The 14196-nt window shown below is 41.3% G+C and overlaps 1 protein-coding gene across 1 annotated transcript in view; it reads right to left on the bottom strand.

Moving 5' to 3' along the window:
- The window catches only part of RNF32 (ring finger protein 32), a 55346-nt gene extending 51841 nt beyond the window's left edge, over nucleotides 1–3505 (bottom strand). The window contains exon 1 of the mRNA XM_032783883.2: nucleotides 3433–3505. The gene's annotated coding sequence lies outside the window, so the exon portion shown is untranslated. The remainder of the gene's footprint in view (nucleotides 1–3432) is intronic.
- Between the last annotated feature and the right edge of the window lie 10691 nt (nucleotides 3506–14196).

Here is a 14196-nt window from a genome sequence, read left to right as displayed (position 1 = left end):
AAAGACAAGGTTACAGTGATAGAGTCATTAACTGGATTTTGCCATATATATTAACCTATTTATTTTGGACATTATAGAAGTGAGTTATGGATTTGAATGAAAAACACACTACAATCACCTGATGATGAGGCTATTATTTTAGAATTGGCATCATTAATCTACATTAGGATTACAATTGTCTCCATCTTGACTGCTGTAGTAATAGAAGCAGCTGTGCACCTCAGTGATGGGTAAAGACTGCAGCATGACTAACCAATCTTGTTGAGGCTCAGTCTAGATCATTTGGAGGGGATAATGGTACGTTGGGGAAAATAACCAGAAGACATGATTGTGGTTCTATTCTCCTTCAACGAGGTTGTGCATCCGTCTTTCATTACCAGAGTTATTCATACAGAGTTCTGGATAGTATCAGTAGTTAGGATTGCTTTCCTCTATTTATACTTGGTCAAAAGAGCCAATTTCATTTCCAGACCATATCTAATGAAAACCTTGCTGTTGTCATCCATGGCTTTGTCACTTTAAAATTAGACTATTACAATGTGTTCTCTGTAGACCACATCCATAAACTTATTCAGAAACTTTAAATGGTATAGAGTACAGCCATCTTTTTAATGAGTTTAGAATTTCACAAGGAGCACTTCATACCTGTGCTTCATGATTAGGGCCCTACCAAATTCATGGTCCATTTTAGTCAATTTCATGGTCATAGGATTTTAAAAATAGTAGATTTCATGATTTCAGTTATTTAAATCTGAAATTTTACTGAGTTGTAATTGAAGGGGTCCTAACCCAAAAAGGAGCTGGGGTGGGGGTTGCAGAGTTATTCTAGAGTGGGGTTGTGGTACTGCTACCCTTACTTCTGGGCTGCTGGTGGTGGTGGCAATGTGGGCAGCCGAAGAGTGGTGGCTGCTCGCCAGGAGCCCAGTTCTGAAGGCAGTGCTGTTGCCAGCAGCAGCACAGAAGTAAGGATGGCATGGCATGGCATTGTCACCCTTATTTCTGCACTGCTGCTTGTAGACTGGGTCCTCAGTTAGCAGCCATCACTCTCTGGCCACCCTGCTCTGAAGGCAGTAGCACAGAAGTAAGGGTGGCAAGACCATGACCCCCCCTAACATCACCTTACGACTCCCCTGCAACTCCCTTCTGGGTCAGGACCCCCAATTTGAGAAACGCTGGTCTCCCTGTGAAATCTGTATAGTATAGGGTAAAAGCACACAAAAGACCAGATTTCACTGTCCATGACACGTTTTTCATGGCCGTGAATTTGGTAGGGCCCTATTCATGAGCTGTTGCTTGGCTTCTGAGTTGAATTTAAAGCACAGACTATATAATAATAATAATTTTCCCTTCTCTTTATTATGGAATGAAAGCTGTCCCAATATTTAAAGTGACACAGGTCATATCTTCACAATAATTTAGACTTTGAAAAACTATCTTTTATGAATAAAAAAAAAACCCAGACTTTTTTGTTTTAGTTGTAGTGGAAACTGTTGAAACAAACAATACTCCAAATGCTCCCTTGTCTTGTTTGTAGTCCAAACACTGCAGCATTTTCCAAGTACAAAGAGCACCTAAATATGGAATAAACTAGAAGCTGATTATAAACAAAAGTGAATTATCTGGCTCACCTACATCCACTGCTCAAGCTTGATAGAAATAAACAAAAACAGGATAAGAAGTGAAGAGTAAACTAGACATAACAAAAAATTCCCTATTAACAGTCTCAGATATTATGTATAACAGGGGTTGGCAACCTTTCAGAAGTGGCGTGCCGAGTCTTCATTTATTCACTCTAATTTAAGGTTTCGAGTGCTGGTAATACATTAACATTTTTAGAAGGTCTCTTTCTACAAGTCTATAATATATAACTAAATTATTGTTGTATGTAAAGTAAGTAAGGTTTCTAAAATGTTTAAGAAGCTTCACTTAAAATTAAATTAAAATGCTGAGTCCCCCGGACCAGTGGCCAGGACCCGGGCAGTGTGAGTGCCACTGAAAATCAGCTTGAATGCTGCCTTCAGCACACATGCCACAGGTTGCCTACCCTTGATGTATAACTTAGGGAAGGACATTAAAAGACTGTTTTTTAACCCAATAATTGACCCTTAAAAAGCCAAGTCTCTCAAGAACTAATCCAATTCCCATTGGAAAAAAATAGGAAGATTTCCATTAACTTTCATGGGAGTTGGCTCAGTGAGACATCATACAATTACCATTACAACTGGCACTCACTTTTGACAGGCTCAGTAATAAGGCCAATGATTGCATAGGTCATGGACAATGAACTACTCCTACCTGGAGGTGGTTTCTTCAGGTTAAAGCTGAGTTATGTTGTTGGAGATTTTAGGGAATGTCCCAATTAGTGCTGTATCTGTTTGGTGGACTGAAAGGATTTCTTTTTTCAGAGATTAATTGACCTTCTGTTCCTCTTCTCAAAATATGTTAAAACTATCCCTAACTAAAGAATCTCTTATTGTAAAAACAAGTTTTGAACTAAAAATTTAAAAATATAATAAAATCTATTTTAACTACTGCAACATGTTAATTACTCATTTAAAAAAGTGCACCAGATTGCCAAAAGATCTCCTCAAATCACTCTTTATAAAGACTCTGTGTAGTGCTATTCTAACCGCTGATTTTTATGATAATCAGTCATTTGAATTTCTATAGCACCTTCCGTCCCTGGGCCACAGAACTTTGCAGTCATGAATGAGGCAAATTAAATGTTGCTGACTATTCCCATTTTACAGAAACCACCTATTCACCCTGCCCTACCCACCTCTTTCTCCTTCTCATTCTTAAATACATCAGATCCCATAACAGTAGCCCCATCTTTGCACAAGTCTCCCTACTGCACACTGGTTCATGTCATGTGTCTCCCTCATTTATCAATCCTCCCACTCATCTCCCACAGAACCAGCCCTCCCTTTTCATCTGCCTTTGCTTCTCCCCCCTCCCCGTCTCTCTCCCTACAATGGCCTCTGCTCCTGAATGCACCCAGCACCTCTCTCCTTACTGGCCCGTTTTCCCCAGCAGGCTCCTGTCCTCCCCATTGCACACTGCCCCCCTTATTGGCCCCCTGCTTCCTCAGCTCACTAATGGCCTCTGCTCCCCCCATCAAAGTGCTCCCCCTTACTGGCCCCAGCTTCCCCACATCACACAGTGCCCTGCTTATTGGCCCCTGGTTCCCACCCACCCAATGGCTCCTGCTCTCCCTATCACACATTACCCCTCCCCCTTATTGGCCCCGGCTTCCTCATCCCCTCCCAACCCATGGCCCCTGCTCCCTCACCACACACCCCATTGGCCTCCCTGCCCCCTCTTATTGGCTCCTGTGGTCAGCCCCCGATACAAACACCCACCCTGCCTGGGGACTCTGCAGCACCCCTCGGCTCGTCCCATGGAGTCTGTTACTGTCCTTTTAACACCAACCTGCTCTGGTCGCCACGGTTCGGACCGGGTTGCTTAGCAACACAACGCCCAAGCTTTATCACAGCCCGCCCCCTCCCCCGCGGCAACGCGAGGCAGAAACCAAGGCGTACGCGTGCCTGCCGCGCAAGTGGGCGGGCGGAACGTCAAGCAGGCGAGGGCGCACGCAGCCCGGAAGTTCATGTAGCGCGAGGGAGGAGTGTGGAATGTGGGCGTTAGGCACTGAGGCTTTGCCTCTGGAAGGGGCAGGCAAGGGGCACGTGGTTAGTGCCCCAACGGTTGGTGTGTCCTCGTGCCCCTGGGTGAAGCTGAGCCTTTCGAACGCACGCGGAGCTCTCCGCCGGCGGGCGGGGCTGGACAAAGCGGCGCGCGCTCTGCGCGATGTTGGCTGATTTACGGACGTTGCGCTGCCCGCCCTGTCTCCCTGTGGTGGGGGCCAGCTGCGCTCTTACTGGGGGAGGGGCAAGGCCCTATGCTGAGCCACCTCTGGACTTGGGGGCTCCTTAGCTCTGGTCAGCCTGTTGCGACCACATATGGGGCACTGATGAAAGCTGGGTGGGAAAGGGGGGTGGGGAGTAGCTTTCACTATTGTGTCCCCAATTTTTTGTCAACATTTGAACTTCAAACAAAACTTAAATTGCAAAAAAAAAAAAAAGTAAAAAAATCCTCCCCTCACGTTTTTCCTCCCTCACACCTTTTCTCTCTCTCAAACTTCAACCAGCAATAGTTTTGCTGCAGTCCCCTCCCCCCGGACTGCCAGGCAGCACTGCCCATGTAACGTGGCACTCCTGGCCAGCACAAAATTGCAGCTCAGCAGAGAGGTGCCCATCGTGGATCCCTGCAGCAAGCTGCCCCCACCTCCAAAATTCTGTATATTTTCAGATCTGTGGATTTGCTATGTAGATTTTATTCTGGTTCCTACATCTCTGGTGCTGCTTACTTTTCCCAACAGCGTTTCTTACACTTACCTGTATGTGCATTTGTAGCACAGACTCCACTCTTATGTTCCATTGTAATTACTACACCCAGCTTCAGTTAATATATCTGCCTGAAAAAAAAGTAGTTTTCTTCTGTTTTGTCCTATTGTGATATTTTTTGTGCGGGGGGGAAGTTGGAGCAAAATTTGTTCAGCTGTTTTGAGCTATCTATCAGAAATAAATACTTTTAAAAAAATCAGTTTTTGTATGTAGAAACTGTTGGCTTTGAAATATCACTTTGGCAAACCTCTATTCATAGATGATATGGTCAGAAGCGGCCATTGTAGTTCTCTAGTCTGATCTCCTGCAGAACATAGGCTCTGAGATTTCTCTGAATTAATTCTCTTTTGATTAAAGCATAATTTATCATAAAACAATCTTAATTTAAAATTTTCCAGCAATGAAGGTTCCACCACCACTCTTGTTAAGTTGTTGTAGTGGTTTCTCAGTGAAATAGAAACAGGATATTACTATTTACTTTGTAGGAGCTTGTAGAGAATTAGGTCTTGAAGGTCTCAATCCCATAAATACTTTCACTTGTGTTTAACTTTATTCACATGACTAGTCTCTGACAGTGGCACTCTTCTCATGCATAAGTGATTGTAGGGTCAGGGCCTATGTTTCCATTTCTTTTTGGTGCTGAAAAGGGTACATCAAGTCATGTAAGCCATTTTGCTGCATCACTTTGCATACAATTTCAGATTTTGAGGGCAGAAACATCCACTACTTCTGCCCTTTGGGTTTCATTGAAAATATTCCACAGAGCAGGGCTTTTTGTTTACCATCACAGATAATTTATTGTCACACAAAGGAAGCACCAGAACAAATATATCCAGGGCTGGCTCCAGGCCCCAGTGCGCCAAGTGCGTGGTTGGGATGGCATGCCACGGGGGGCGCTCTGCCGGTTGCCGGGAGGGCGGCAGGCAGCTCCGGTGGACCTCCTGCAGGCGTCCCTGCGGAGGGTCTGCTGGTCCCATGGCTCCGGTGGAGCATCCGCAGGCACACCTGTGGGAGGTCCACCGGAGCCGCGGGACCAGCGGACCCTCCCCAGGAATGCCTGCATGAGCTCCACTGGAGCCGCGGGACTGGCGAGCGGCAGAGCGCCCCCTGCAGCTTGCCGCCATGCTTGGGGTGGCAAAATGGCTAGAGCTGGCCCTGAATATATCCAGAACTGCTGGTAAGAATAGTTGATTAATCTAGGCTTTTTCGGCTGGTTTTCTGGTTATCCTTTACACTTAGATCCCATTTTCCCTCAAATGGACTGGGCACATGAAGTCAGGTGCTTAGTCCATGAGCAGCTTTTCCTCCATCTGGCTGGTTTAACCAGCTTTCATTGCATTTTAAAAAGACCAGCCAGTCAGAGGGCAGTTCACTCATAAAAGCTGATCCAATCTCATTCTGGCCTTCTCCTGTCTTCCCAGTTGCTTCTAAGGTATAACCAGGGCCGGCTCCAGGTACCAGCTAAAGAAGTAGGTGCTTGGGGCGGCCAATACCAAGGGGCGGCCCTTTGGCCGTTATAGGGGCACTGCGTCCAGGCCTTTGGCAGCAATTTGGCAGCAGGTCTCTCAGTCCCTTGGAGCGAAGGACATGCCGCTGAATTGCGGCCGAAGAGTGGAGCGGCGCAATCGCGGTGCTGCGGCTTTTTTTGTTTTCCTGCTTGAGGCGGCAGAAAACCTGGAGCCGGCCCTAGGTATAACCTATTTGTCTACGTGAAAAGCCTGGAATGCCATAGTAGTGGTCATCTCCTTGTTACTCTCCCTTTCTGCTCAGAGATGTTCCTGACATATTTACAAACTAAAATGGAGTATTTTGTGACGTATTACAGAAGTGCATGCGGTGTAGTTATAGCCATGTCGGTTCCAGGATGTTAGAGGGACAAGGTGGGTGAGGTAATATCTTTTATTGGACTAACTTCCATTGGTGAGAAAGACAAGCTTTTGAACCACGTAGAACTCTTCTGTGAGTCTGGGAAAACTACTCCGAATGTCACAGCAAAATGTAAGATGTAACAGGCTGTTTAGCACAGTAGTTTTCAACCTGTGGTCTTTGGATCCCCGAGAGTCCTCAGAATATGTCTAAGGCAGCGTTTCTCCAATGCAGCCATCAGGGGTTTTTCTTGTGGCCACAAGTGGCTTTCTTGTGGATGTGATGGAGTGGGGAAGGGTGGCAAAATAGTGGCTCCTCCTGCTCCCTGTTGCTCCTGGATGCACTGCCTTGGTGTTGATTGCTGGGACTACCAGTAGGGGTTGGGCTCTGCCCCCCTCTAGAGACACCTGGAGCACAACGCTGGAGGAGCAGTCAGCTAGTGAATTCCCCACCTTCCCAGGGAAGTGGGGCTCAGGCTTTGGGCATCAGCTCTGGGGTGGTGGGATGGCAGGTTGTGGTTGAGGGGCTTCGGGCTCCAGCTCTGGGCTCTGGCTGTGCAGTGGCAGGCCCCAGGCTCTTGCTGTGGGGCTTCAGACTCCAGCCCCTCACCCACCAACCCCCATTGCCCCTGCTGCCTCCCCAGCCCCCCAACATCCAGGGCTGAATTTGTCCCCAGGCTTACCAGGGCTGAATAAGTCTGCTGTGAAAAGTGATACTTGCATGTTTATTAATATCACTTTTCACAACAGACTTACTAGCTAACAATAAATAAATTACAATGATTTGGATATGCGTATGTTCATATTTACTTGAATTTCCTAAAGCGAATTAAGTATTTTAGGGGAAAGTGTGAGATTGGCCATCAGCAAGAGTGGGTGGCTGCACTCTGAGGACAAAAAATTTGTCCTGAGAGCTCCTGGTCTAAGGGGTCCGCAAAAGGTTGTTGTGACCATAGAACAGTGATTTTCAACCTGTGGTCTGCACACCTCTGTGGGTATGCAGAGAACGTCTAAGAGTTCAAAAGGCGTCTGCACTTTCATCTGACATTTTTAGGGGTCTGCAAATTAAAAAAAGGTTAAGATGCACTGGTTTAGCATAAGTAATTAGGACATATTGTAAGGGACCATTCAAGGTACTCGGGTCCACTCTACCTTCAATAATACAGAAATAGCATTTCAATATATTTAATTGTCCCTCTTTTTTATAGATACATTTGCTGGAAAATAGAAGAGAAATTGCTTTTAAAGTCATCCAGATAGAAAATAGGTGGTTGATCTGTTGATGTATTTCTTTTCAGCAGATATAAATATCTACTCAAATTACAGATCTGAACTAGCAGACGGAAAGGTTATAAACAGGTATTTGTATGTGTATGTAATAGCCACCATTTTCAAGACTATTAAAGTATTAAAGCAGCCACCTTAAAAATGACTAAAACAGTTATTTTTATAGATATGGGGGAGAAAATAATAAAACAACCACTTTATGAAGCTCCAATTCAGTAGGTGAAAAACATAAAAAAAAATTAAACATGACACAATAATGCCATATGAAAGTGCTCTCCAGCCTGAAGGGAAGAGAGCTCTTTATTCAGTTTCCAAAAAGCACACAGTTAGACGTCAGTGAAAACATCAGCAGTGCTACCTCATTGAAAGGAACCAGAAAATGTGTCTTCAGATATCCTAAGCAACGCCAAGATTAAAGTTAAAAGATTTCCATTCTTAGAGATCTTACAATACCTCAGTGTTTGTGTTTATTTGCAAAATGAGGTAACCCATTGCTGCAATACAAAAATCACCTGCATAATTCATTATTAGTATGGATTAACTGGGGAAATTTATTTCTGGTGTAACTACATTGGCTTCATTAGATTTTTACCAGCCATTAATTTGATCCAGTATGTTGGTGACTTTTAGGTATAACATCACACGTTTTTGTTTAATAGTGAGCATGTGTCCTCAACAGCCAGCAACTGATTCTTTTAAAAGTTGCAAATAGGAGTCTTTTAAAGAAAATGTTTTCATATGCTTCTATTTTTATTGTACCCAAATAAATTCGTCCCGTACGCTTTATAAAGTTTTCAGTAATAATGACTCCTCTGATTCAAGGCTACTGTGCTTTGATTGAAATTAAAAGAAGATCAATGTCGTATCAGTTTGGTTTTTTTTAACTCGGACACAGTGCTTAATTTGTGCTGGGGCTTGCCACGGCTGAGCCCCGACATCTCTAGGCTTGGCAGTTAATAGCCCCAGTACTTCTAGGCTTGCCGCATCAGTTATGAAAGTAAAAAAATTGCTTGAGTCCTGGCACCTAATTGCTTGAGCCCTGGCACCTTTTTCATTACAAATTAAGCACTGCTCTTACAGTAGTTTAATTTTCATATGGCTGCTAAACTGAAATGTTTGTATTAGCTGACACAGTCAAGAATAAGTTAATATTCACATTGCAGTCTTCTAGAGAGAAACATGCCTCTTTAACTGCCATTTCTTGTTAAGTGGCACCTTTTAATAGGAGTGTACACTAGAAATGCAAGATAGCTAGTTACTTTAAACAGATTAACATAAAGAAGATGTGGCCTGGTTTGAAAGTGGATGGATACATTGTTAGTGACACCAGTTTTCTATTCTTGTGTAGTGCTGTAATTTTCTCTTTAATTTACAGTGTTAATTATATGTTTTTAAATTGCTGAACTCATGAATCTCTCTAGAATGGATGAGTTTTACAGCCTTCTTTTGAATAGACTATGTAATGAACAATATAATTCTATGTAATAAGTTGGATGTGTTGCCTGAAACACACTACTTTGTTAGCACCCTACTTTGTTAATCCTTCTGCAAAAGAGTTAAGGCCCCATTCCTGCAAATAAGGACATCACAAAGACAGGTGTCCATCTGCCAAGTTTATCTTTGTAGAATTGCAACTTAAGGCTTGAGTCTACACTAGAAAATTAGGTCAGTTTAACGACGTTGGTCAAAGGTGTGAAAAATCCACATCCCTGAGCAGCATTCTTAAAACAACCTAAATCCCTGTGTAGACAGCACTAGGTTGACAGAAGAATTCTTCTGTCCATCTAGCTACTGCCTTTCTTGGGGAGGTGGATTATCTACTCTGACAGGAGAACCACTCCTGTCAGTGTAGGTAGCCCTGTAATGAAGTACTATAGTGGTGCAGCTATGCCACTGTAGTGTTCTAAGTGTAGACAAGCCCTAAGTGAGTATAGCTAACTCACTGAGTTAAGTGGCTTGTTGCACCATGTGGATATACAGAAGGTGGGAGTAGCTTTCTTGGAAGAGAAGATCTAGGATGTGGATTGAGCTGATCTGAGGTAGGAACCTGAGGAGCAGCCAACCTTGGAGTGAAGCTTTGAAGCAAACTTCATATTATATAATTAATTTCTGTGTTACTAAATCAAACTCCCAGTGTGTGGACACTGCTTAAGTACGCTGGAAATAGCATCTGTGTGCAGAAAGATAGTGATATTTTATCATTGTAAACAATATTTAGGGTACTAAAAGAATACAAGACAATAATTCACATTAGAGTCAGTCATACTGATGTCATACGCCATGCACACAGTTTGAGTAGGTTAAGGAGAATAACAGACTGTTGGAGTTCTGCTGTGGGTGAGAGGTTGGATTTGGTGAATCTATGCAGATAGACCTCACCCTCAGCTCAGTGGAGAGCACAGTGTTGCAGAACCTTCCTGTATGCCCAGTGGAAGTTTTTTTTAGGGGAAAGGTGGAGTTGGAGAATTAAAAGGATTGACTGGCTATTTTATCCTTTTGAACTGTGTTTTGTTATCTATTCTATTAATATGTTTTTATTCTTCTATTTGTTTGCTCTTTGCATTTCTCTGTTTCTAGTCAATTTCACATTTAGCCACTCATTCTCTAGCACAATGATATAATGCTTTGGTTATAAACACAGCAGGGATGTTAGTGGCCTCATCCAGATCTTATTGAAGTCTATGGAAAGACTGCCGTTGATTTCAGTAAGCTTCAGATCATGCCCTTTGCATGAAATACCTTTTCCATTGCAGGGAAGGAAGAATCAATCTAAGGGAAAGTTACTTTTTTTTTTTTTTAAACTAAACAGTGTTTTGGGCCAAATGTGACCTCACAGATGTTCCTTTAATTTTTATTTAACATGCACTTCCACTGACAAAAATTCTGTGTTCTGTTGATATTCATCATACTTAGGATTTAAATGTCTGTAGTGCTTTACGTTTCCAAAAGCACCATACAAAGATTAGCTAACTAACCCTCAAAATATCTCTACAAATATTATAAATATATAAATACATATTATATATTATATAATTATATGCACATCATTATTAAATGTGCAAGCTATTGGAATGCCTAGTGTTGGATACATCCTGAGTGTCTAGTTTTGAATACACCTAGGAAGCTCAGAATATGTTTTCAAAAAAGAAATTATAAGTAATAGATGACTATTTGCTCAACAGCAGATATTTTCTATTTGAGAGAAATCAATTTAGTTAAGTAAAAGTATAAATTTTACTTTTAACAAATACATGTTGTAGCAGTAGTTTTTGAATTTGTAAAAATCACCAGCATGTAATGCAGCACATTTGTTTCTGCTTCTTTCTTTATTTTTTGAAAGGTGCTCATTCCTTGAGAATGAAGTAAACCTCTAGCTCTACCATTGCAGACTTCAGAATTAGCACTGAAAACACGGGATTCTTTTCCTGGGTTGATGAAAGTAATTTCTTGTTTGCTGTGTCAAACAAAGCATGCTATTTGTCACATTGTGGTTTGTGTATCTTTTTAGAAGCTTTCAACTTTGATCTGAGTCAAGGTACACTCAGTAGCACAGATGACAGAAGTAACAAACCAGTGATGTGCATTGTCACTCACACAAACTCTTTAAGTCAACAAATACTGAGACTTAGATGTAGAAAACCATATTACTTTGGAGGAGGCTTGTGCATTCTTGTGAGAAAACGCAGACCTTTGCCATTCTTGTTTCAGACAAAGGTGTGGAACAATTTATTAGTTAAGGATTCAGTTCAATGTGTGCAATCAAAAGGTGCCTCTTCCAGGCCAGATTCTGGCCCTTACTTGTATTTTTAGGTAAACAATTGCATTTAAAAGACATTGCAGAGCTGGGCTCAGTAGCACATAAAAGCTGCTTTCTTTAAACTGTCATCACAGTGGATTTCAGAACGTGCTTTTAATACTTCCAGGGTTGATGTTTGTGTCTCTTTTTCTTTTTTTTTATTAAATACTATTTGAAATAGTTTTTTTATTATTATTTAACTTTCACCTGGCTTTTAACTCATCTATGGTAGCTTTAATGAAACTAGTCTTGTATATGACAAGGCAAAGGCTTAGCAAAACATTTTGCAACATGGCCTTTTAAAGTCACAACTTTATTAAAAGCCCCAGTTTAACCCGTCCAAAAAAGAAAATGTAAAACAAAGACATAAAATGATGATAAATGAATAGTTGGTTTCAAGTTGTTTTGATTTACTATATTTTGTGAGGTATACTAATTATTCACATTTCTTTAGCTCTACAGTTTCATTTCAGGTTTCAGGTTTATTACAATTCCCTTCTTTTTTAAGAAGCAACATTGGAAGAGAATGAATGTCTTAAATAATCAAAATTAGGGGATTTTGGATGTATAGGCTCTGTAGAATCTGCCCCATGACAGTTGTGGAGCCATAGTGTGACTCAGGGTAATGTCTATACCATGCTTGCCAAACTTGGAAACTTTAGCATCACACTATGTGAGTAATTCATAGTTTTTAAGGCCAGAAGGGACATTAAGATAGTCTGTTCTGGCCTCCTATATAACATAGTCCATAGAATTTCACCCAGTTGTCCTTGTATTGAGCCTAATAACTGTGTTTGACTATAACATATATTCCAGAAAGTCATGTCGTGTTGATTTGAAGACTTCAAGAGATGGAGAATCCACCACTTCCTTTGGTAGTTTGTTCCAATAGTTGATCACTCTCACTGTTTAAAAAATTGTGCCTTATTTCTAATTTGAATTTATCTGGCTTAAACTTCTTACCACTGGTTCTTGTTATGCCTTTCTCCACTAGGGTAAGGAGTCCTTTAGTACCTGGTATTTTCTCCCCATAAAGGTATGTCTACACCCTAGTCAATTCACCTTTCAGTTTTCTTTTTGATAACCTAAACAGATTGAGCTTCACATTTCTCTCTTTAATGCTTTTTTACAAGCCCTTGAATAATTTTTGTATCTATTTTCTGCATCCTCTCCAATTTTTCAACATCCTTTAAAAATGTGTGCATCAGAACTGGGGGCAGTATTCTAGTATTGTTCTCACCACGCCATATACAGTGGTAAATTCACTTCACTAGTACTACTCACTACTCCCTTGTTTATACATCCAAGGATCATGTTATACCTTTGTCACAGCATCACACTGGGAGCTCATATACAGTTGTTTGTCCACTATGACCCATAAAACCTGTTCCTTTACTATTTACCAGGATGCAGTCTCCCTTTCTGTAGGTATAGCTTGCATTCCATGGTCCTGGATGCATGACCTTGCAGTTGTATACAAACACATTTTCTTCAAATAAGCCCAGCTTACCAAGCAACCCAGATTGCTCTGTAAAACTGCTCTATTCTCACCATTTAAGATCCCATGCACAAAATTTTTGTGTTATCAGTAAACTTTATCAGCAATGATTTTATATTTACTTCTCAATCATGGAGAATAATATTGAATAGTGTCAGGCCTAGAACTGATCCCTGCAGAATCCCACTATCCAGTGATGATTCTCCATTGACAATTACTGTGTGAGATCTGTTAGTTGGACAGTTTAATCCATTTAGTGTGTGCTTTATTGATATTTTATAATGCTGTTTTTAAAAGGAGAAAAATGCCCACATATGGTCTATACTCTGATGGTGTACTTACTGAATTGAGCTAACAGGTTGACACGTGAAGATAGATCACTTTTGATGAGTCGCAACATTCCCAACAAACAGTTGCCTGTTAGTGGAAAATCCTGTGTGTTCACACGCCTGTAAAATTATTTAGATTTACTGAGATATTCCCATTCAGCCATAATCATTTCCTCTACAGCAGGAGATAAGGGAATGCAAACCCACTTTTTCATTCCAGAAAGACTATTTTTCTTTGTATGTTTTCTGGTAGATTTCTTTTTCTCCTTTTGGGGTTCTTATATATGAACACCCAGTTTATTAACTACTGTTCAGACCACTTATTATCATGAAGTATGTATCCCAGAAGAAAATAGGGTAGTAATTTTGGTTGTGCTGAGTCATGGCAAAAGGGACACCCTTAAAGAGAAGCAACCCAATTAAGTAATAAAAATTGAAAAATGCTTATTACACCAGTGTAAGGAGCTTAAACGCAACCATGGGTGAGCCTGAGTGTCTGGCATCAGAAGAATACAGGGCTGATAAAAGCAATCAATGGGATACAGTCATTCCTGGCTGTAAACTATAGAAGAAAGAGAGATTGGGAGGGAGACCAGTGCTATACATTAAAAATGTCATAGTCTTTATTTGGAAAGAAAAGACTAGAGAGGACCCTGACAGGAAAAACTGGAATAAATCCTGTCCTGTGCTGGGTAAGTGGAATAGTGAGAGGTAAGAGCCCATTTAAAAAGTTATATTTTTTGGAGGAGGGCGAATTTAGGGAGAAGATGGGATAAGAGTTGGATGGGGTTATATGTTCTCATGGGATAATTAAATCTTGGTAACAGTTTGGCTTATAATTCTAGGCATGCTGGAAGTCAATGTAAAGGTCAGTGTAATTTTTTTATTGTTCTTATTGTGAATTTTAAGTGGTGTAACAGGCATCCAGAGCTTGGTATGGGTGCCTCTACTATCTGGTTTTTAATATAAAAGTTTTGGAGCTAAAGAGGCTATTTGAAGAACAATGGACAAAAGA

The sequence above is a fragment of the Chelonoidis abingdonii genome, chromosome 2 (genome assembly GCF_003597395.2).
Source record: "Chelonoidis abingdonii isolate Lonesome George chromosome 2, CheloAbing_2.0, whole genome shotgun sequence".
Lineage (NCBI taxonomy): Eukaryota > Metazoa > Chordata > Testudines > Testudinidae > Chelonoidis > Chelonoidis abingdonii.
This window is presented reverse-complemented; position numbering and strand designations above follow the sequence as displayed.